This window comes from Piliocolobus tephrosceles, chromosome 7 (assembly GCF_002776525.5).
Source record: "Piliocolobus tephrosceles isolate RC106 chromosome 7, ASM277652v3, whole genome shotgun sequence".
Lineage (NCBI taxonomy): Eukaryota > Metazoa > Chordata > Mammalia > Primates > Cercopithecidae > Piliocolobus > Piliocolobus tephrosceles.
Genome location: NC_045440.1, coordinates 37,272,913 through 37,294,121, shown reverse-complemented (window position 1 = coordinate 37,294,121; position 21,209 = coordinate 37,272,913). Strand labels below are relative to the sequence as shown.

The following is a 21,209-nucleotide window of genomic DNA, read 5'->3' as shown; positions in this document are numbered from 1 at the left end:
CTACAAGCTAGACCTCTGATAGTGCAAAAACCATCCGCCTTCAAGCGGCACATGGTGAAGAAGGCTAACGTCTGAGATGATGATGATGATGCTTTCTAAAAGCTTGCTGTGGCTTCTCACAACAAGTGGGGGGCTTACAAGTCCTGTAAGCTCCCCAAAGACAGGGTCTAGCCCTCCAAAGGTAAAGGAAAAAGAAAAAATATTTGGAGTTGTGTTTTGTTCATTACTGTCTTGCATGTATAATAAATGTCAACTGAATGCAACTGAAATAGAAAACAAAAACTTCTATTCTTTCAAGATCTTTTGCTTTGCTGTTTCGGAAGGCTTTGCAACCAAAGAAAAACAATGACAAAAGAAGGGAAAATGGGACTTGGTCAGATATATGAAGAACACCATTAGTGCAGTCTTGGTACTTCAGCCCCAAGTGCATCTACAGCTCAGCCTTCAGAGCCCCCAGAGCCACAGCTGGCTTCCTGGTGTGGAGCTTTCCCCTCCCTCTTCTCTGCCGTTTACTGTCCTCTTAAAACCCCACTTGGAGCCCTAAAGAAAGGGGGCGGGCAGGAAGAAGGAATGAGAAGGGGAAGATACATCCTGAACCTGCGTTCACCAAGAAGGAAGGAAGCCAAACCCTAAGGCGAGGGCCTGGGGGCAGGGCTGGCCCGGAGGAGGAGATGTGAGGGTGCTCCGGCTGCAGCGGGTCCTGCACCCCTCTCTGGGCGTGCGGGGACATTTTTTCATTCTAAACGGCCTAGCTTCCCACCCTCACCCACCCTTCTTTTTTCTTTCTTGTTTTAAAAATTTTGGTGAAATCGTCATCAGGACTGAAGGAGAAAAGGGAAGCGTGTGAGGTGAGGAAGAAGTTGGTGAGAGAACGAGAGCGCCCCTCGAGGGCTCACCCAACCTGGCACCGAACCTGCATTTTAGGGCAGTCCTTTCCAGTGTATGGAGTTCCAGAAGCCCAAAGGCCAGGCTGCACCCACAGGAAAGGACCGGTGTCCTTAGGGGAGCCTTCTAGGCCTGTCATTTAATAAGGTAGTCGGGGGAGAGAAAGAGGAGTCTCCATGGCCCAATCGTACCCAAGGGACTTGCCTGGGGACGTTCTCTGCTCTCCTCCCCTCCCGCAGCCCGGGCAGTCGTTGCGGGGCCGGTGCCCCAGAGCCAGAACCCGCAGAGAAGTTTCGCTGCTGCAAACGTGAGAAAATGCAGCTCAGCAGAACTCCCGCCCCCACCCTCTCCGCGGCCCCACCCCCGCAGCCCGACCCCTGGCGGCGGCGACCTTGGCCACCCGGGGCACTTGGAGGAGGGGCTGCCCTCGGGGCTCTCCCGGAGGGCTGGAGGAGGCCTCCTGGGTCTGCGGCCACCTCCCCTCGCCTGTCAGCCACCAGGACGGGCGTATTCAGCCCTGCGCGCGCGCCCCTCGCGCCCCTAGGCCAGAGCCCCGCCGGGGCGCCCCCTGCACCCCCAGCCCCGCCGACCCTCGCGCGACCCTCTGCGCCGCTCCGCTCCTGGGCCCACGAGAGCACCCAACTTACCCCGCCCGTGCAGGGGCCGGAGCTCGGGCGGGGTGCGTTACATCGGGCGGGGTCGCCCCTCCGGCCGCCGGGTCCGCCGCGCTCCGGGGATTTCTGGGTCTAGCTGCCAAACTCTTCGCGCCTCTCGCACCCTTCGCTCTTGTCTCCCCCCGTGCCCCCTCCTTCTCTCCAGTCCCTCGGCTCTTTTTTCCGGGTTAATTACGTTTCGCATTAAAGCAAAACCCAGCCCCGGATGTGTGTACAATGCTCCGCGGAGCCCGCCGGGGAGGGAGAGGGGTGCCGGGGCGCCGCGGGCTGGGAGGGGGCGCGGCCGGGCGCCGGGGCCGCGAGGGGGAGGCGGGGGCGGGGCGCCCCGAGGCTGCGCCCCAGGCAGCCTGCGGTCCGCGCCTGGCAGGTGGGACCCGCGCCCGGCGACTGCTCCGCGGGGAGGCCGGGCCCCGACGCTTACTGGGACAGCAGGTGCCCGGGCAGGGGGCGTCCTCGCAGAAGGAGGCGAGCTGGAGCGAGAGCTCCCTCAAGAACCCCATTTCCTCCTCCCAGAGCCCCACCCAGCGACCTCGGTCGGGTCTCCTTCGGATCCTGAGCCCTTAGACTTTGGGGACCGAGGAGTTGGGGTCAGACTTAGGGTCCCAAGAAGAGTGGCATCTTCAGGTTGTCCTAAATGTGCCCTAAGAGACCAGTGGGCGGGAACGCTCTAACCAGGGTTATAGGGACTTTAATTTCTTTATTTCATTTTTTAATTAAGACAGGGTCTGGCTCTGTCGCCCAGGCTGGAGTGCGGTGGCGCAGTCATAGCTCACTGCAGCCTCGACCTCCTGGGCTCCAGCGATCCTTCTGCCCCAGCCTCCCGATTTGGGGGGACCACAGGCGCCTACACCGTGCCCGCTGGGACTTTTTCGGTGTGGCGCGAAGACTCCCTTCCTGCCCCCAGAGCATTAAGGTGCTCTGGGAAAAAATGGGAAACAGGCACACATGTAATTACTACGTAGACCTCGCCAAGAGGAACTAAGCTGCTGTGCGCCGGTCCCGCCCCTGCGCTATCTCATTTGATCCACGCCGCAACCTATGGGTACCAGACCCGTTCACGGTGAGGAAACCGAGACTCAGACGTGTGAAGTAATTTGCCCTGGGTCCCCAGTTAGTAAACGGCAGGTCTGTCAGGTTCTGACATCAGCCTCCCACGTGGGGAGAGAGACATTTGAATATGCATCAAGTCAGGTGGACAACATCGGAAACATGAAAATGTAGTGGATTCGCGCGGGCCTGCAGGGGCTGGCGATGCTGATGCAAACGTTGTTAATCAGGTGTAAATCCTACGAGGCTTTGAGAGAGGCAGGCATAAGAAGACGCTGAGGTTCTCCAGGACAAGGACTGGATTTGCAGGAAGGAGGAAGAGGCTGGGGCACATTCCCGGTGTTACAGGAGAAAGGTGGCCTCTTCTGTCTCCACGACCGGAGGCCACAACGCCTGGGGAGGGGGGCTCTGGCCGATGAGCCAGGACAGAGGGAGAAGGACAGCCCGCCCCACACACCCCGAAAGCACCAGTGATGAAACCACACAAGTTTCCTCTTCCATTTTGATTGCCAAAGCAAAAATGAGCCGCGCTAGTCTCTCAGGTGTGAAAAAAAGGACTGTTTGCTTTAGAGCATTTTGCTTTGAATGAGGAAGAAAAGGGGGACGATGGGGGAAAAAAACATTTCCCTTGAAATAAATACATCAATGTCTTTTTTTTTTTTTCTCTCTGTTCATGGAGGTTTTTGCCACTCATCTGTAAGTTTCAGGCACCAGAACAAACTGAAGAGCATCTCCTCTGGAAGCACGGAACCTGAATTTGAAGCTAGCTCTGCTGTTTACTGACTTTGACCCCCGGGCAAGTTATTTAATTTCTCAATGCCTCTGTTAGGAAAAGTTAGTGAGTTAACGTTTGTGAAGTGTTGAGATTCCTGTCGAACATGAAGTAGGTGCTATGTAAATGTTTTTTAAATTTAAAAATCAGATGATCATTTTCAGTGTGAAAAGCAACACAATTCCATCCAGCTCCAAGCAAATCCGACTAGAATTGAGGGTTTCCAGTATGAGCAATGAGGTAAATTTCTCAGATTTCATGGTATGGTTCATATTAAACTCATAAAACTCTACTCCCCGTGGGGCTGCCTGAGTCACTCTGTCACAGAGCCACAAGTATTTCCTGAGCACTACTGTATTGGATGCTGGGAGGCAAAGAGAAACAGAAGGCCTTGGGTGGCAAGAGAATACAGGTGTCTCTAGAAGGCTGAAGCAGCCTTGTGTCCTGGGAATGGCACAGAGAGTAAGTGCTGTCAACTTTTAGAAGGACAAGATATAGCCAGGGGCAGTGGCTCACAACCTGTAATCCCAGCATTTTGGGACACCAAGGCAGGAGGATCCCTTGAGCGCAGGAGTTCAAGACCAGCCTGGACAACTAGGGAAACTTCATCTCTACAAAAAATTTAAAAAATTAAATTAGCCAGGTATGCACCTGTGGTCCCAGCTACTCAAGAGGTTGAGATGGGAGGGTCACTTGAGCCCAGGAATTTGAGGCTGCAGTGAGCCATTATCATACCACTGCACTCCAGCCTGAGTGACAGAGTGAGAACCTGTCTCAAACAAAAAACAAAAAGAGAGAGAGAAATATGTCTCTGTATGGGGTACGGTGGGGGAGCTCAAGAAGGGAGTGGGCTTTGAAATGGGACTTAGATGCATATGGTTTGACACCAGTGGGAGGAGGCTGGAACATGTTGGACTGAGGGAGGGTCATCATCAGTGCACTCAGGGAGATGCTCATACTTCACTGGAGCCCCATTTACTGCTACACTTGTCCCTGGCCAGGACCCGGCCCCAGTTAGATGACAAATCCTGCACCAATGTCTACTCTCTTTCTTATTCCTGGATCTCCCAGAGCTTCCTCAGAGGACCCCCCACCCCAACCCTCCTCTCATGTTACGTTGAAGCAGGGGTCAAGTGAGTCTGTGTCCTGCTATGTTTTGCCATCTCTCTCTCTATTTTTTGGGGGGGGGCACTTTTTTATTGTGATAAAGTACACATGACATAAATTTTACCATTTTAAAGTGTATATGTGGTGGCATTCGGTAAATTCACAATGTTGTACAACTCTCACCACTGTCTAGTTCCAACCAAGTTTCATCGCTTCTAAAGGTGACCACATACCTATTAAGCAGTCACCTCTCATTCTTCTCTTCTCCCAGCCCCTGGTCACCACTCACTTGCTTTCCATCCAGTCTATGGATTTGCCTATTTTTGATATTTCATATAAGTGGAATCATATCATATGTGGCCTTCTGTGTCTAGCTTCTTCTTTTTTTTTTTTTTTTTTTTAGACTGAATCTCACTCTGTTGCCCAGGCTGGAGTGCAGTGGCATGATCTTGGCTCACTGCAACCTCTGCCTCCCAAATTCAAGCGATTCTCCTGCCTTAGCCTCCCGAGTAGCTGGGATTACAGCCCCGCACCACCACACCTGACTAATTTTTGTATTTTTAGTAGAGACGGAGTCTCACTGTGTTGGCCAGGCTGGTATCGAACTCCTGACCTCAAGTGATCCGCCCGCCTCGGCCTCCCAAAGTGCTGGGATTACAGGCATGAGCCACGGCGCCTGGCTGTGTCTAGCTTCTTATGTTTACTTTTGCCATCACTTCACTGACACATTTTGAAAGTACAGTATTGCTGTTGCCTAATTGTACACTTTAATTTTGTTCAGTGCAATGAACAGCCCTGATGTCTGAGAATGTGACACTGTATCTGTGGGGAAAGGAATGGCAAAAAAGGACCTTTGACATGTGCTGTTTCAGCCCCCTTGTTGTACCAGGGTAAAATAAAGCTCAACAATTTGCTCAAGGTTTTGAAGCTATAATAGTTAGTGGCAGAGTTGGTTCTAGAACCCAGAGTTGACTACCTTAGAATCTTCTAGTGTTGGTATAGAAACCTTGCCACCAAGATGAAAACTTCTGACCTGGAACCTAGGAATCTAAACAGAAAGCCTTATGCACTACTCTAAGCATTTATTTATGTACTTTCTATTCATTTTCAATGTTAATAGCTGGTTAGCTAGATAACGTAACAACCTCCAGTGGTGAGCCAGTGCACCCTGCAGGGAACTATTTTTCTCTGTCCTCATAGATACCCATTACATAAGGCTGCAGCTGGGGCCAGTTAGTTCTGTGAGGGAAAGTGTGGGGCCAAAGAGGCCAAGGTCATTGGTTTGATTCTGGTTCAGGCCAGTTCACTTTGCACAGAGATGAATTGCTCCAGGGCTACACATTGCACCTCTAATGTTAGCCAGTCATTTTATAAATAGTTGCTATGGGTTTTGATAGCAAAGTATGAATAGTTCTGTGCCATCCATTTCTAGAATGATTACTCAAACTGCCATTGTTCTATTCAGTCCAATTCATTCCACAATTATCTGAACCCATTACCATTTTTCCTCCTGTATGTCTGCATTTACAAATTTTCCAGTTACTTACTAATTGCTAATTGTTATGCATGTATTATCTCATTTAAGCTTTATGACGACAATGACTCTGCCATTATTTTATGGTGATGAGATGGCTAAGTCTTAGAGATAAAGCGCTGATACAAACCTGGACAGCCAGAGGCCAGAGCCTGGTCTCTTACCTACCGAGCTACACTGGTAGATGCAATGTTAGGCCTTGTGAAGGATATAGAGAAACATAAAACAAGACTGTTCCCTCCCAACCCGACACTTCCTATATTTATCATCATTTAGAATCTCCATTCCATTGCACCTAGCAATTGCATATCCAAAGAAAGTTATATGGATATATAGATAGCAATACATGCACACACATATGTATTATGTATTCACTGCAGCATTGGTCATAATGGTAAAAATTGGAAATCGCTTTCATGCGCATCAAGAAGGGATTGAACAGGTGCGTTGCTACAATTTTATGCTATGCTACACTTAGAAAAGAATGAGGGCTGGGGGGTGGTGGCTCATGCCTATAATCCCAGCAGTTTGAAAAGTCAAAGCAGGAGGATCACTTGAGCCCAAGAGTTCCAGACTAATATGGACAACATGGCGACACCCGTCTGTATGAACGATTTTTAAAAATTAGCTGGACATGGTGGTGCACACCTGTAGCCTCAGCTACTCATGAGGCAGAGGCAAGAGGATCGCTTGAGCTCAGGAGTTCAAGTTTGCAGTGAACTAAGATCCCACCATTACACTCCAGCCTGGATGACAGAACCAGATGCTGTCTCAAAAAAAAAAAAAAAAAAAAGAATGAAGTAGATATCTACGTGAAAAATACTATACATTTTAAGTGAAAAAAGCACAGAGCTTTACATATAGTATGCTCCCATTTCTGTAAATAATGTTTTACATGAAAAAGGTCTATAAGAATACATTCCAAACTGTTAACCACAGTTCTCTTAGGGCAGGGGGAAGAGGGGTGATAATGGTGGATTTCACTTTCTAAGAGATGTATTGTGTGAGGGTTCATTTTTTTTGCAATAAGCATGCATGTATTTGGCTATTTTTTTAAAGAAGAACAGGAATGATTAATATTTTTCATACAATTTAAAAGTTCCATGAGAAAGAAAATCATATTGCAACCTTCAAGGAGCTCATCTCTTACTAAGGAGGGAATATAGTATGTATAGAAATAACTATCATAAAAGCCAGAAACTGATACATGCAAAGGAGAGCAGAGATAAAATTCCCTGGGAAGATTATCAACCAGCTGTGGTTGAGAGGGGTAGGGGAAAATGCATGAAGGAGATGGCCCCTTGCAAGGACCTTGAAAGAAAGGTAAAATGTAGAAAGGTGAAGGTGAATTCCAGATACAGAGATGATCAGAGGCAAAGCACAGAGCAGGAGTGCATGGGATCTATTCAGGGAGGTGTGGCTGGTACAGTTCAGCTGGAGCACAGGAGGACATACGAAGGATTTTCATGGGGAATGAAACAGGAAAGAAAGGTAGCTGGAGGGTCTTTATTGCTAAGCTAAGGAGTCTGTACTCATTAGTAGGCTTCAAGAGCCACTGAAGGCTTTTGAGCAAGGAAAGGACACATTTGGAAGTTAACTGGCTCTGATTTCATAGTTACCGGCTGCCTAGTAACTAGACTCTGACACCCAGCTACCTAGTTTTGACTCCTGACTTTGTCACTAATTAGCTGATAGCCAGGGACCAGTGACTTCTCTATGCTGGGTGAAGAGAATGGGGAAGGTGGTGATGACAGATAACTGTCTCATACCATGGCATCTGGGATTCACTGAATTCATGCTTTTAGGGAACATGCTTAAGTGCTGACAATATTAAATTTGAAAAATCAGTATCAAACCTTTGAATTTAAATACTCATATTTCATTTGAAATTTTTATCCCAAAGAGCTAACACTTCATGATAAATTATTAACTATTCTTTTTCCCCCACTCTCAGGAAATCAGAGATTTTTCATCTCATTTTACAGATGGAAGAATTTAGGTTTTAAGGAGAGCGATAGCATCTCAGAATCACACAGCCAGTCATGATCTGAATCCCTGGGTTCTGAATAGTAGTTCAGTGACCTTCCCCCAATACTTAAGGTTGTCTCTTAGCTCAAATTCTTAGAGCCTTGAGAGTAGGAAAATGGGGAGTGGAAGAAGCTTAGGAAATTTCTGTTTATAGGATAAGGGAAACAGCAGTAAAGGACAATAATAAAGTAAAATCAAAAAAGAGAAAACTCTGGTGGACTATATGGAAGTTTATAAAATCAGACTTGTAAAATATAAAGAGGAGATATACATATAAATATATATACACACACACATATACATGCATACTTACATGTGCTAAAGTTATTTCCTAGTAAAAAAGTTTGGAAAGCATTGCTGTACTGCTAAGTCTGACACTAACAGTGTCAGTTCTCAGCCTCAGAACTGAGTGTGTGTGCCATCCCCAGAAATAACAGTCTGCTGGCCAAAAGCACCATTCCTATTGATTCATGCTGATGGCATTATTTTCCCATCAGTTTGAATAAGTGCAGTGCACCATTAGGAATCCTGTATCCTCAGTGTTGCCCTTCGATTAGAGGGAAGAACTGGGACTTCCCAGTTCAGAGTGAAAGAATGAATAGGTACTTAAATTTGGATCTATGACCACGTTTTAGCACTATGTTTGACATTAGTTTTGCTTAAACTAGTTAAATAATTCACTACTTCAGTACTGAGCCCACACAGGGGCTACTCTTAATAAATACTTGTGGGTGAATATAGTTTATTAGCAAGAATAAACTCTAACCAGTTTATTCCAAGAGCTGCCTATTGTAGTCAGTGAAGTGGGTTGACTTTTACATCAGCAATTCCTAACACAAGCTGATTATTACAAACCATAGAAAACAAAGAAAAGCAAAAAGGATATTTGGACACATGGACTTACGTCCTTTTATTATTTCGTTAATAGGCAATATATATATTCAGTACAAAGTTCAAAAGAATTAAATATTCTTTTTCCCCCACTCTCAGGGAATTAGAGACTTTTCATCTCATTTTATAGATGGAAGAATTTAGGTTTTAAGGAGAATGATAGCATCTCAGAATCACAAGTCAATGCTTCCCTGCTTGACTTCTGAATTCTTGTGTTCTCACATACAAAGGAGTTACTAATTATTTTTAAAAGTACAAAATAACGGACTGGGCATGGTGGCTCACGCCTGTAATCCCAGCACATTGGGAGGCCGAGGTAGGTGGATCACGAGGTCAGGAGTTCAAGACCAGCCTGGCCAACATGGTGAAATCCCATCTCTACTAAAGATACAAAAAATTAGCCAGGCGTCGTGGCAGGAACCTGTAATCCTAGCTACTCAGGATTCTGAGGCAGGAGAATTGCTTGAATCTGGAAGGCGGAGGTTGCATTGAGCCGAGATAGAGCCATTGCACTCCACCCTGGGCGACAGGGTGAGACTCCATCTCAAAAAATAAAAATAAAAAGTACTAGTCCCAGCTACTCAGGAGGCTGAGGCAGAGAATTGCTTGAACCTGGGAGGTGAAGGTTGCAGTGAGCCCAGATCGCACTACTGCATTCCAACCTGAGTGACAGAGCGAGACTCTGTCTCAAAACAAAAAAATAAATAAATGAATAAAAATAAAAATAAATAAATTAATTAAAAAAAACAACATAGAACTAACTTCATCCTCAAAAAATACTTGAAAATACTTGCCATGTCTGGGCATGCTGGCCCACACCTGTAACCCCAGCACTTTGGGAGGCCATGGTAAGCAACTGCTTGATCCCAAGAGTTTGAGATCAGCCTGGGCAGCATAGTAAAACTCTGTCTCTACTACAAATACAAAAAGGCAGCCAGGCATGGCACCATGAGTGTGTAGTCCCAGCTACCTGGGAGGCTGAGGTAGGAGGATGATTTGAGCTCAGGGGGTTGAGGCTGCAGTGAGTGATGACTGTGCTACTGCACCCCAGCCTAGCCTGGAGGACCACAGTGAGGCCCTCTCTCAAAAAAAGAAAGAAAGAAAATGCCAGTCTGCGGATATATTTTTCAAAAAATTGTAGCCCCTTTTTGCTGTAGGCCTGAGTGGTTGCTGCCGAAATGGGCAAGTTCATGAAACCTGGGAAGGTGGTGCTTGTCCTGGCTGGACGCTACTCTGGACGCAAAGCCGTCATCGTGAAGAACATTGATGATGGCACCTCAGATCGCCCCTACAGCCATGCTCTGGTGGCTGGAATTGACCGCTACCCTCGCAAAGTGACAGCTGCCATGGGCAAGAAGAAGATCGCCAAGAGGCCAAAGATCAAGTCTTTTGTGAAAGTTTATAACTACAATCACCTAATGCCCACAAGGTACTCTGTGGATATCCCCTTGGACAAAACTGTCGTCAATAAGGATGTCTTCAGAGATCCCGCTCTTAAACGCAGGGCCCAACGAGAGGCCAAGGTCAAGTTTGAAGAGAGGTACAAGACAGGCAAGAACAAGTGGTTCTTCCAGAAGCTGCAGTTTTAGATGCTTTGTTTTGGTCATTAAAAATTAAAAAGGAAAGAAAAAAATTGTAGCCAGTTTTGTGTCCAATCACATTAAAACTTCTGCTACTGGAAAAGAGATACAAAACCTAGTTAGCAGCTTGAACTCTGAGTCCTAGTGAAACTCAGCATGAGTCACTGGAGACAGGTAACTTGCTCAGGAATCTTCTTCCAAATTTCATCATAATTTGTATGATGACTCCACATGTCCATCAAACTACATTAAAATTAAGTGTAGCACCAGGTGGAGAATTAAGGACGGTCCAGCTTAACTCCTTCATTTAGCAATTAAACTATCACAAACTAAATTTATCCTTACACCCAATACTTACTGATGCTGTGGGTGTTTTAATTGCCTGAATGACCAAATGCACCCTTCAGTGTCTGAACTTGTCATAGTTCCAGCTCCCTAAGAAGACATGTAGGAACATGGTCACCTTTCTGGCAACTTCAGTCTCTGGAACAGAACTCTGAACTCATAAGGTGAGAAGAGAAGGGCCTCTGAGTAGCTAGCCAAAGTTCTGGGAGCTTTTCTTAGGTTTGATTATTGATTCCAATTGCATATCTCATTTCAGAAAGCCTAGCAGTATGGTTTCCTAGCCCTCAGCATATTAGAAACCTCAGGAGAATGGAAGAACCACTGGAGAAGTGGGTGACAGGGTGTGGAGGAGTGCATGGGTTTTGTTTTGTTTTTTTGAGACGGAGTCTCGCTGTGTCACCCAGGCTGGAGTACAATGGCACAATCTCAGCTCACCACAACCTATGCCTCCTGGGTTCAAGTGATTCTCCTGCCTCAGCCTCCTGAATAGCTGGTATTACAGGCATGCGCCACCACACCAGGCTAATTTTTGTATGTTTAGTGGAGACGGGGTTTCACCATGTTGGTCAGGCTGGTCTCGAACTCCTGACCTCGTGATCCACCCGCCTCAGCCTCTCAAAGTGCTGGGATTACAGATGTGAGCCACCATGCCCAGCCAAGTGCATGGTTTTATCCAGTTCATTCCTATGCCCATAAATGGGATTGCTGAAAAGTTAACTAGCATTCCCACAGGTTACATGTGCTTAAGACAATCTTCATCATTCCTGGGGATGACCTTGGAGTAAGATGTGGTTGAACTGTGTGATCAGTGCCTTCGTTTTAGGTGGAAAGGGCTACGTGGTTTTGCTGGTAGGAGGCGTGGCCTGGTGGGGGGGATGGCAGTGGAGATCACCCCTGCGGTGATAAGAGCAGCCTTAATGATTCTCTCGTGCTCTTTTATGTTTTTGAGATATTACATCATGTGCATTATGTATCTTTTTCCTAATAAAAAGTTTTTAATTAATGTTCATAAGACTTAACAAATAAAAAGCCTGGAAAAAGTGTACAAATTAAAAATACTGTACCACACTGAGAAAAACCACAATGAGATATACCTACACACATATCAGCATGGCTACAATGAAAAAGGGTGACAGGCCAGGTGTGGTGGCTCACGCCTGTAATCTCAGCACTTTGAGAAGCTGAAGCAAGCAGATCGCTTGAGTCCAGCAGTTCGAGACCAGCCTGGGCAACATGGCAAAACCCCGTCTCTACAAAGAAAAATACAAAAACTTGCCAAGCGCAGTGACATGTGCCTGTAGTCCCAGCCACCCGGGAGGCTGGGGAAGGAGGGTTGCCTGAGCTCAGCAGTTCGAGGCTGCAGTGAGCCATGATGACAACACTGCACTCCTGCCTGGGTGACAGAGCAAGATCTTATCTGCAAAATAGATAAATAAATATAAATGTAAATAAATAAAAATAAACATGCAACTATCATAGGACCCAGCAATTGCTCTTCTGGGCATTTATCCCAGAGAAATGAAGACTTATGGTATTCACACCAAAACCTATACAGGAATGCTTATAGCAGCTTTACTTATAATAGCCAAAAACTAGAATCAACCCAGATGTCCTTCTGCTGGTAAATATCAGATAAAATGTAGTTCATCATACCATGGAATACTATTCAGTAATAAAAAGGAACAAGCTATTGATACACACAGCAACCTGATGAATCTTCAGAGAATCATGCCAAGCGAAAAAAGCCAAACAAAAGGTTACATACTATATGATTCCATTTATAGAACATTTTGAAAAGATAAAAGTATAGAAACGGAGAATAGATTTGTGGGTGTCAAAGGTTAAGAAGAGGGTATGCACTGGGCACGGTGGCTCACGCCCGTAATCCCAACACTTTGGGAAGCTAAGGCGGGCCAATCGCGAGGTCAGGAGTTTGAGACCAGACTGACCAACACGGTGAAACCCCGTGTCTACTAAAAAAATACAAAAATTAGCTGGGCGTGGTGGCACGCGCCTGTAATCCCAGCTACTCAAGAGGCCGAGGCAGGAGAGTCGCTTGACTCAGGGAAGCGGAGGTTGCAGTGAGCGGAGATCAGGCCACTGCTCTCCAATCTGGGTGACAGAGCAAGACTCTGTCTAAAAAAAAAGAAGTGGGTATGGTGGGAAGGAAGGAAGTATGAAGTATGTGTGGCTATAAAAGAACAACACAGGCCGGGCACTGTGGCTCAGGCCTGTAATCCCAGCACTTTGGGAGGCCGAGACGGGTGGATCACGAGGTCAGGAGATCGAGACCATCCTGGCTAACCAGGTGAAACCCCGTCTCTGCTAAAAAATACAAAAAACTAGCCGGGCGAGGTGGCGGGCACCTGTAGGCCCAGCTGCTCCGGAGGCTGAGGCAGGAGAATGGCGTAAACCCGGGAGGCGGAGCTTTCAGTGAGCAGAGATCTGGCCACTGCACTCCAGCCTGGGCGACAGAAGATCGAGACTATCCTGGCTAACATGGTGAAACCCCGTCTCTACTGAAAAAAATACAAATATTAGCGGGGCGTGGTGGTGGGAGCCTGTAGTCCCAGCTACTTGGGAGGCTGAAGCAGAAGAAGGGCATGAACCTGGGAGACAGAGCTTGCAGTGAGCCAAGATCGCACCGCTGTACTCCAGCCTGGGCGAAGAGCAAGACTCTGTCTCAAAAAAAAAAAAAAAAAAAAAAAAAGAACAACACAGGGTTACTTGTGCTGATGGAAATGTTCTGTGTCTTGGCTCACTCAATGTCAATATCTTGGTTATGGCATCTTACTATGATTTACAAGAGACTACCATTCAGGAAAAGGGGGAAAGGCTATGCAGTACCTCTGAATTATTTATTACAATTCCATATGTATTTGTATTATCTCCAAATACAAAGCTTAATTAAAGAAAGAGGTTTTTTTTTTTTTTTTTTTCTGATGGAGTTTCGCTCTTGTTGCCCAGGCTGGAGTGCAATGGCACAAATCTCAGCTTACTGCAACCTCTGCCTCCCGGGTTCAAGCGATTCTCCTGCCTCAGCCTCCTCGAGTAGCTAACATTACAGGCATGCGCCACCACGCCCAGCTAGTTTTGTGTTTTTAGTAGAGACACAGTTTCTCCATGTTGGTCAGGCTGGTCTTGAACTCCTGACCTCAGGTGATCCGCCTGTCTCAGCCTCCCAAAGTGCTGGGATTACAGGTGTGAGCCATTGCGTTTGGACAAGAAAGAGTTTTAAAGCCAAAAAATTTATTGTGAGTGTTCTCTGTTTGAATAGATGTTATCTATTTTTTTTTAAATCACTTAAGGACAGGTGCTGTGGCTTATGCACGTAATCCCAGCACTTTGGGAGGCCGAGGCAGGTGGATCGCTTGAGTCCAGGAGTTTGAGACCAGCCTGGGTAACATGGCAAAACCCCATCTCTACAACAAATAACAAAAATTAGCCGGGGCCAGGTGCAGTGGCTCAAGCCTATGATCCCAGCACTTTGGGAGGCCGAGACGACCAGATCACTTGAGGCCAGGAGTTTGAGACCAGCCTGGCCAACATGGCAAAACTCCGTCTCTACTAAAAGTACAAAAAATTAGCCGGGCCTAGTGGTGTGCACCTGTAGTCCCAGCTAGCTGGGAGGCTGAGGCAGGAGAATTCCTTGAACGTGGGAGGCAAAGGTTGCAGTGAGCCGAGATCGTGCCACTGCACTTCAGCCTGGGCAACAGAGCAAGCCCCCATCTCAAAAAAAAAAAAAAAAAAATATATATATATATATATACACACACACACATACACACACACATATATATATGTGTGTGTGTGTATGTATCCAGATGTGATGGCATGCACCTGTAGTCCCAGGTATTCAGAAGGCTGAGGCAGGAGAAACACCTGAGTTCAGGAGGTCAAGGCTGCAGTGAGCCGTGATCGTGCCATTGCACTCCAGTCTGGGTGACAGAGGAGACCCTATCTCAATATATGTGTGTATGTGTGTATATATATATAAAACTTATGGACTTATGGTGAACATTTATCCCTCTTGATCCTAGATAGCTGAGGCATCCCTATTTATGAACTCCACAGACTAAGCCCAGTTTTGCACACTGGGGCTAGCAATTCTTAAATTCTGGGGGGCTAACATTCAGTTTTCAGTTCTGACTTAAAGAGCAGCACTTCATTCCTCTCCCACCTCAACGGCTACAATCCCTCTCACATAGCTGCCCCCATGAGCACTTCCTCTGCTCTTTGGGCATTTGGTTGCTTCCATCCATTTTTCTGCCTTCCTTAAGAAGAAAGTTTCAACACTTGGAGAAACTCCACCAGAACCTCACCTGGTATTCGAGAAAGTTTCTCTCCAGAGCAGAGCAAGGTGCACATGAAGGTTGGTTAGTTTCAATGTGTTGCCATAAATTCTGCCGTGGCTGTCCCTTGTTTTCAGAAAGTGACATCATGGTAGCAAGCATCACATTCAGAAGCAAGCATTACAGCAGAAGTCTGTTAGAATGCAGCTGGTAATTATGTGTTCCTGAGTGCACCATGAGTCAAATTGGGGCCTCCGAAATGTAACTGCATATTCTTGAAATAGTACATCCAGGAGGTCTGGGGGCTGATTTATTTCTGGTTTCTCCAATTTAAGTCCTTGTACTGTACTGTGACCCTGTAACTAATACCCAGTTCAGAGTAGAAGAGCGGCATAGTGTGGTACAAAGAATTTCAGACTAGGAACCCTCTGAAATTATAGGCACAATTATGTCTACCGTTTCTATTGTTCCAGGTTGTAAAGGATTAGGAAATATAAGTATTATGTTGTGACAGGAATGTTAGTAAGAGGATGGTAGAAAGCAACAGCCTTCGGCCAGGCACGGTGGCTCATGCCTGTACTCCCAGCACTTTGGGAGGCCAAGGCAGGCGGATCACCTGAGATCACGAGTTCAAAACGAGCCTGGCCAACATGGTGAAACCCCATTTCTACTAAAAAAATTAAAAAATTAGCCAGACATGGTGGTGGGTGCCTGTAATCCCAGCTACTCGGGAGGCTGAGGCAGGAGAATTGCATGAACCCAGGAGGTGGAGGTTGCAGTGAGCAGAGATTGCACCACTGCACTCCAGTCTGGGTGACAGAGTAAGACTCCTTCTCAAAAAAAAAAAAAAAGCAACAGCCTTCAAACTTTTCCTTACCTACAACCCCTAAAATGCTGAAAAACTATGTATCTCTTCACACACTTTAAAGTTTGACGTCTATAACTTTTAATCGTAGCTTTAAGTGTTCACAAGGGATGTATTCTGCAGTTGTTAGCATGGGATGTTTTGAAATAAAACTGTCATATCACTCTTTTTAATGTGTCCAATAGAATCTAAGTACCATAGTAATATGACACTATCATTCATTTTTAAAATTGAACAAGCAGTTCTTTGACAGCCAGAAATGTTAAATCTATCCCTTTCTTCCTTGAACTATACTTCCATTCCACTTTCCCTAAAGAATTGTATCCAAATGTCAGCTATTTTTATGCTTGAACATCTTTTATTGATTGCCCTATCATATTTTCTGAAACAAAAATGCATATGTAAATTGATTTTACAATGTTAAAAAACATCCTGTGTCCATAAGGCTGTAAGTGTTAAAACAGTGTTTGAGACTAAGTCATCATTACAATTATTAATAACAAGATAAAAATATAGTTTGTTGACAGTTAAACAAAATACAGTAAAATAGCATTAGAAATTAGTCTCTTAATGAGATAGATGAGGATGGATTTTTACATATATGTATATGTTTACATATATACATCTATAGTAAACAAGTATATGTAATGAAGTTAAGTATTCATCAATTAATATTACTTATTGCAATAATGAGCAGGATGTAATGTCAATACTTCCCCTATTTCTTTTTTTTTTTTTTTTTTTTTGAGACGGAGTCTCACTCTGTCGCCCAGGCTGGAGTGCAGTGGCACAATCTCGGCTCTCTGCAACCTCCGCCTCCAGGGTTCAAGCAATTTTCCTGCCTCAGCCTCCCAAGAAGCTGGGATTACAGGTGCCTGCCACCATACCCAGCTAATTTTTGTATTTTTAGTAGAGATGGGGTTTCACCATGTTGGCCAGGCTGGCCTTGAACTCCTGGCCTCAAGTGAGGGCTGCTTCAGCCTCCCAAAGTGCTGGGATTACAGGTATGAGCCACCGCGCCTAGCCCTAATAATTTCCCTATTTCTCATTTTTACGAATGTAAGCTCTGAGCAGCTTTGGTCACATTAATACGCAGATGAGTCTGCAAGGACTTTTGTTATGTCAATGTCCAGGGCTGACGAGAGGCAAGAAAACTGGGACATAACCCAGAAAGGCTTATGGCTTCAAAAGGGATCCTGGAATGACTAAAAACACTTTTGCCAGGGAACCTGAGATCTGTTTTTCAGTAAGGCCGTATTTGGTAACATCATTCAATTACGTTAGAGATCTTCCTTCAAAAATTATTCTGTGGGGAGGCTTTTTATGCGTGGGGTTGGGGTATAATGGGAACACTCTCTACTTTCCACCCAGTTGTGCTGTGATCCCAAAACTGCCCTACAAAATAAAGTTTTGCTTGTTTGTTTGTATTTGAGACAGAGTCTTACTCTGTCACCCAGGCTGGAGTGCAGTGGAAAGATCTCAGCTCACTGCAAACTGCCTCTCGCGTTCAAGCAATTCTCCTGCGTTGGCCTCCCAAGAAGCTGGGATTACAGGCACCCACCACCAAGCCTGGCTAATTTCTGTATTTTTGTAGAGAAGGGGTTTCACCATGTAAACCAGGCTGGTCTTGAACTCCCTGCCCTCAGGTGATCTGCCTACCTCAGCCTCCCAAAGTGCTGGGATTACAGGCTTGAGCCACTGTGCCCAGCCAATAAAGTTTATTCTTTAAAAATATTCTAATGATTGATCTGTTTGTGGACAATTCAATTAGGTTTTTCTCCAAATTTTATGGATAGCAATGAATTGGGAACCGCTTAGCCTGTGAAAGGATTTGTATCTCAGTTACAAAAGGCTTTCCTGTCTCAACACAAACACAGATATTTCTCATTGTCCCTTGTCTTGGCCCTGAAGGTTTTTACGACCCAGGGCCTCCTCTTTCTTTCCTTTTTCAGAAGTGAGAGAGCGCTGTTGGGAAAGGAGAGGTGGGAAGACAGAAGCCAGTAGGAACTGGCATTCACTGCATCTCAGGGAGATCTAGACAGTGATTCCCTTAAAACTGTGCCCTCTGGGTACCCACTGTTTAAACATCCCTATAGAGGTGATTTAAGAACCGCCTTGGGCCAAGTGCGGTGTCTCAGGCCTGTAGTCCCAGCACTTTGGAAGGCCAAGGTGGGCAGATCACCTGAGGTCAGGAGTTTGAGACCAGCATGATCAACATGGTGAAACCCCATCTCTACTAAAAATACAAAATTAGCCGAGTGTGGTGGCACATGCCTGTAATCCCAGCTACTTGGGAGGCTGAGGCAGGAGAATCACCTGAACCTGAGAGGTGGAGGTTGCAGTGAGCCGAGCTCGCGCTGACAAGAGCAACAAGAGCAGAACTCCGTCTCAAAAACAAAAAAGAACTGCCTCAAATGCACAGAATCCTCATGTCAGATTTTTAGTCATTTGCTGTTTGTCTGAAGTTCAAATTTAACTGGGTGTCCAGTATCTACCTGGGCATCCTGTGCAATCCAAGTCACTCTTTTGAAGAGATGAAAGAGATGAGAAAAACTGATACCTAAAAAGTGTGCAGGCCAGGCATGGTGACTCACGCCTGTAATCCCAACATTTTGGGAAACTGAGACAGGTGGATTGCTTGAGCACAGGAGTTTGAAACCACCCTGGGCAACATGGTGAAAACCCATCCCTATAAAAAATCAAAAAATTAGCCAGGCGTGGTGGCTCACACCTGTAGTCCCAGCTACTCTGAGGCCTGAGGCAGGAGAATGGCATGAACCCGGGAGGTGGAGGTTGCAGTGAGCCAAGATCACATCACCACACTCCAGCCTGGGCGACAGAGTGAGACCCTGCCTCAAAAAATAAATCAATAAAAATAAAAAGGAGACAGTTCTTTTCCAAAGGTCTTTTCCCTTTCCCTCCACCCAATTCTCAAATGGGTGTACTGCTTTCTCGCCTCTCACGGGGTGCTCCATTTCTACCCCACCCCACTATCTTTTTTTCTTCCTTCTTACTCAAAGCAAAATATAAGCAGACAAAACAACAAAACTGCCAAAGCTCATGAAGGGAAGAAGGCTCCTGGAGGAAACTTGGGTGAGGTAAGAGGTTTGAGAGGTACAGAGAGAAATAGACAGGACATCTCTGTCCTGTCACCCCAGAAACACAGGCTAAAAAAAAAAAGGAGGGAGAGCAGCAGTTTCTTTACAGCAGAAACTACATTTATGTAAAATGTGTGAATATTCTCCTTTACAGTCTACCCTGTAGACACATAATAAAAGTATTCCAAGTCCAACTACATGTCTGAGAGTCCTTGGTGCTCTCCTGACCTGTTTCATTGGAATGATACTAACCAAGCCTTCTGGTTTTTTCTTCCCCCTTCAGTTCCCATTCACTGCTGCTGCCCTCTCTCACCCCCTCTCATCTCCCAAGCACCAAAAATAATTTGAATTTCAAGCCTTTTTTTGGCCTTCCTGTGGGTGTGGGAGGACCTCCTTTGGGAATTGTTCTGGTTCTAGTTGGCTCCATCTGTAATTTGGCAAAATGTCTGCACCCTACCCCCACCTTTTCTTCTTAATATAAGGGGAGTTCGGATCCCCACCTCAAAATATATAGTTTTTAGGATAACCAAAGTGACAAGATCCCTCCCAGGGATCCCCCCCAATCCTCCCTCCCCCGTCCCAAAGGGATCCCCTGAGGGTCTGCAGCCTCCACTTACCCCACCCCTGGTTTTGGAAGAATGACGCTCTCTGAACAACAAAGCAGCTCCTCCCTAGCCAGGGGAAGTTACCTCCAGCAACAGCTTTAAAAGCCAAGGTGATTGCGAGAAAGAGGACGGCGAGATCTGTGCTCTTCAGTTCACGGTAGCCAAGGCAAGTTCCTGTTTCAAAGACAGTTTTAACAACTTACCAAGTTCAGAGACTCTGAGTCTCTCTCTCTCTCTCTCTCTCTCTCTCCCTCCCCTCTCCCTCTCCCTCTCTCCTCCACCCCACCCCTTTGTGTGTGTGTGTGTGTGTGTGTGTGTGTATTATTTTCCTTCTCACTAACTCACCCACATGATCCTTCCCATGGTCCTCCGGGTGACACGTGATTTTCCTTTCTGAAAAAGCCTGTTGCCCAAGCTAGCCTCAAACTCCTGGGAGTTTGCAATCCTCCCTCCTGGGCTGCCCAAAGTGATGAGATTACAGGTGGCAGCCACTTTGGCTGTTGAAATGCATCTTTATTAAAAGTTAAAATATAACCAGGATCTGTAGATGTAACCACCCTACCCTCAATCATCCTGGACACCTGCCTCCGATCTATTTCCACCCCATCTCAGCCCTACCTTAGCTAGCATCTGTAGACTCTGGTAAATGTTTATTATTGACAAGAAAAAAGAAAGGGAAAAAAATGAGAACAAGAAAAAGGACCGCACACTTACGAGTTTTCTATGGTTTGGGGCAGTTTTGTTTTTTAGGTTTTAAAGGTTTCTCTTTGAAAAGATGGTATCACAGAGCATACAGAACTGCTCTGAAAATGCAACTTCATTTGCAAAACATTGCATCAAAATATTACACTGTCATGGAATCTAATGAACTAAACATGCGTTCATGAAACTTAAAAAATACTGAGCAATGCATTGAAAAAAGCATGGTAAAAAAAAAAAGACAACTCAAGTTAAATAAAAATTACAAAGGTTCTGAACCAATTAATGGCTGGTAACAATGTCATTCAAAAATGCCTTTAGGTTTCAATAAAATCCAGCATTTATTTCTGCATGCCTAGTTCTTGAAAAAACTGTTTGAAGCTGTGAGGTAGATAGTGGTCAGGAATTATCATGCTGAGTTAATTTTACACCTGAAAGATACAAGTTTGCCATACTTAAAGCTCTTGTTAGGCCAGGCACAGTTGCTCACTTCCAACACTTTTGGGAGGCCAAGGCGGGTGGATCACCTGAGGTCAGGAATTCCAGACCAGCCTGGCCAACATGATGAAACCCCATCTCTACTAAAAATACAAAAAGTTAGCTGGGCATGATGGTGGGTGCCTGTAATCCCAGCTACTTGGGAGGCTGAGGCAGGAGAATCACTTGAACCCAGGGGGCAGACGTTGCAGTGAGCCAAGATCACACCATTGCACTCCAGCCTGGGCAACAAGAGCAAAACTCCGTTTCAAAACAAAAAAAGAAAAAAAAGTTCTTGTTGATGCTGGCA

At 45.8% G+C, this 21,209-nt stretch overlaps 1 protein-coding gene and 1 pseudogene across 5 annotated transcripts in view; one reads left to right on the top strand and one right to left on the bottom strand.

Annotated features, from left to right (window-relative positions):
* The window catches only part of PLEKHA2 (pleckstrin homology domain containing A2), a 91,502-nt gene extending 71,640 nt beyond the window's left edge, over positions 1-19,862 (bottom strand). The window contains exons 1-2 of one of the 4 annotated variants that reach the window (XM_023214509.3): positions 1,533-1,808; positions 1,090-1,184 (exon numbers count right to left, since the gene is read on the bottom strand). The gene's annotated coding sequence lies outside the window, so the exon portion shown is untranslated. Of the gene's footprint in view, positions 1-1,089; positions 1,185-1,532; positions 1,809-19,735 lie in introns of those variants that run through there. The other 3 variants (XM_023214510.2, XM_023214511.3, XM_023214508.2) reach the window with 3 other exon arrangements.
* Positions 9,700-10,563, top strand: LOC111544117 (annotated as a pseudogene). Its single transcript, XR_002732053.3, has one exon. The product of XR_002732053.3 is annotated as a 60S ribosomal protein L27 pseudogene (transcript).
* Positions 19,863-21,209: the final 1,347 nt, after the last annotated feature.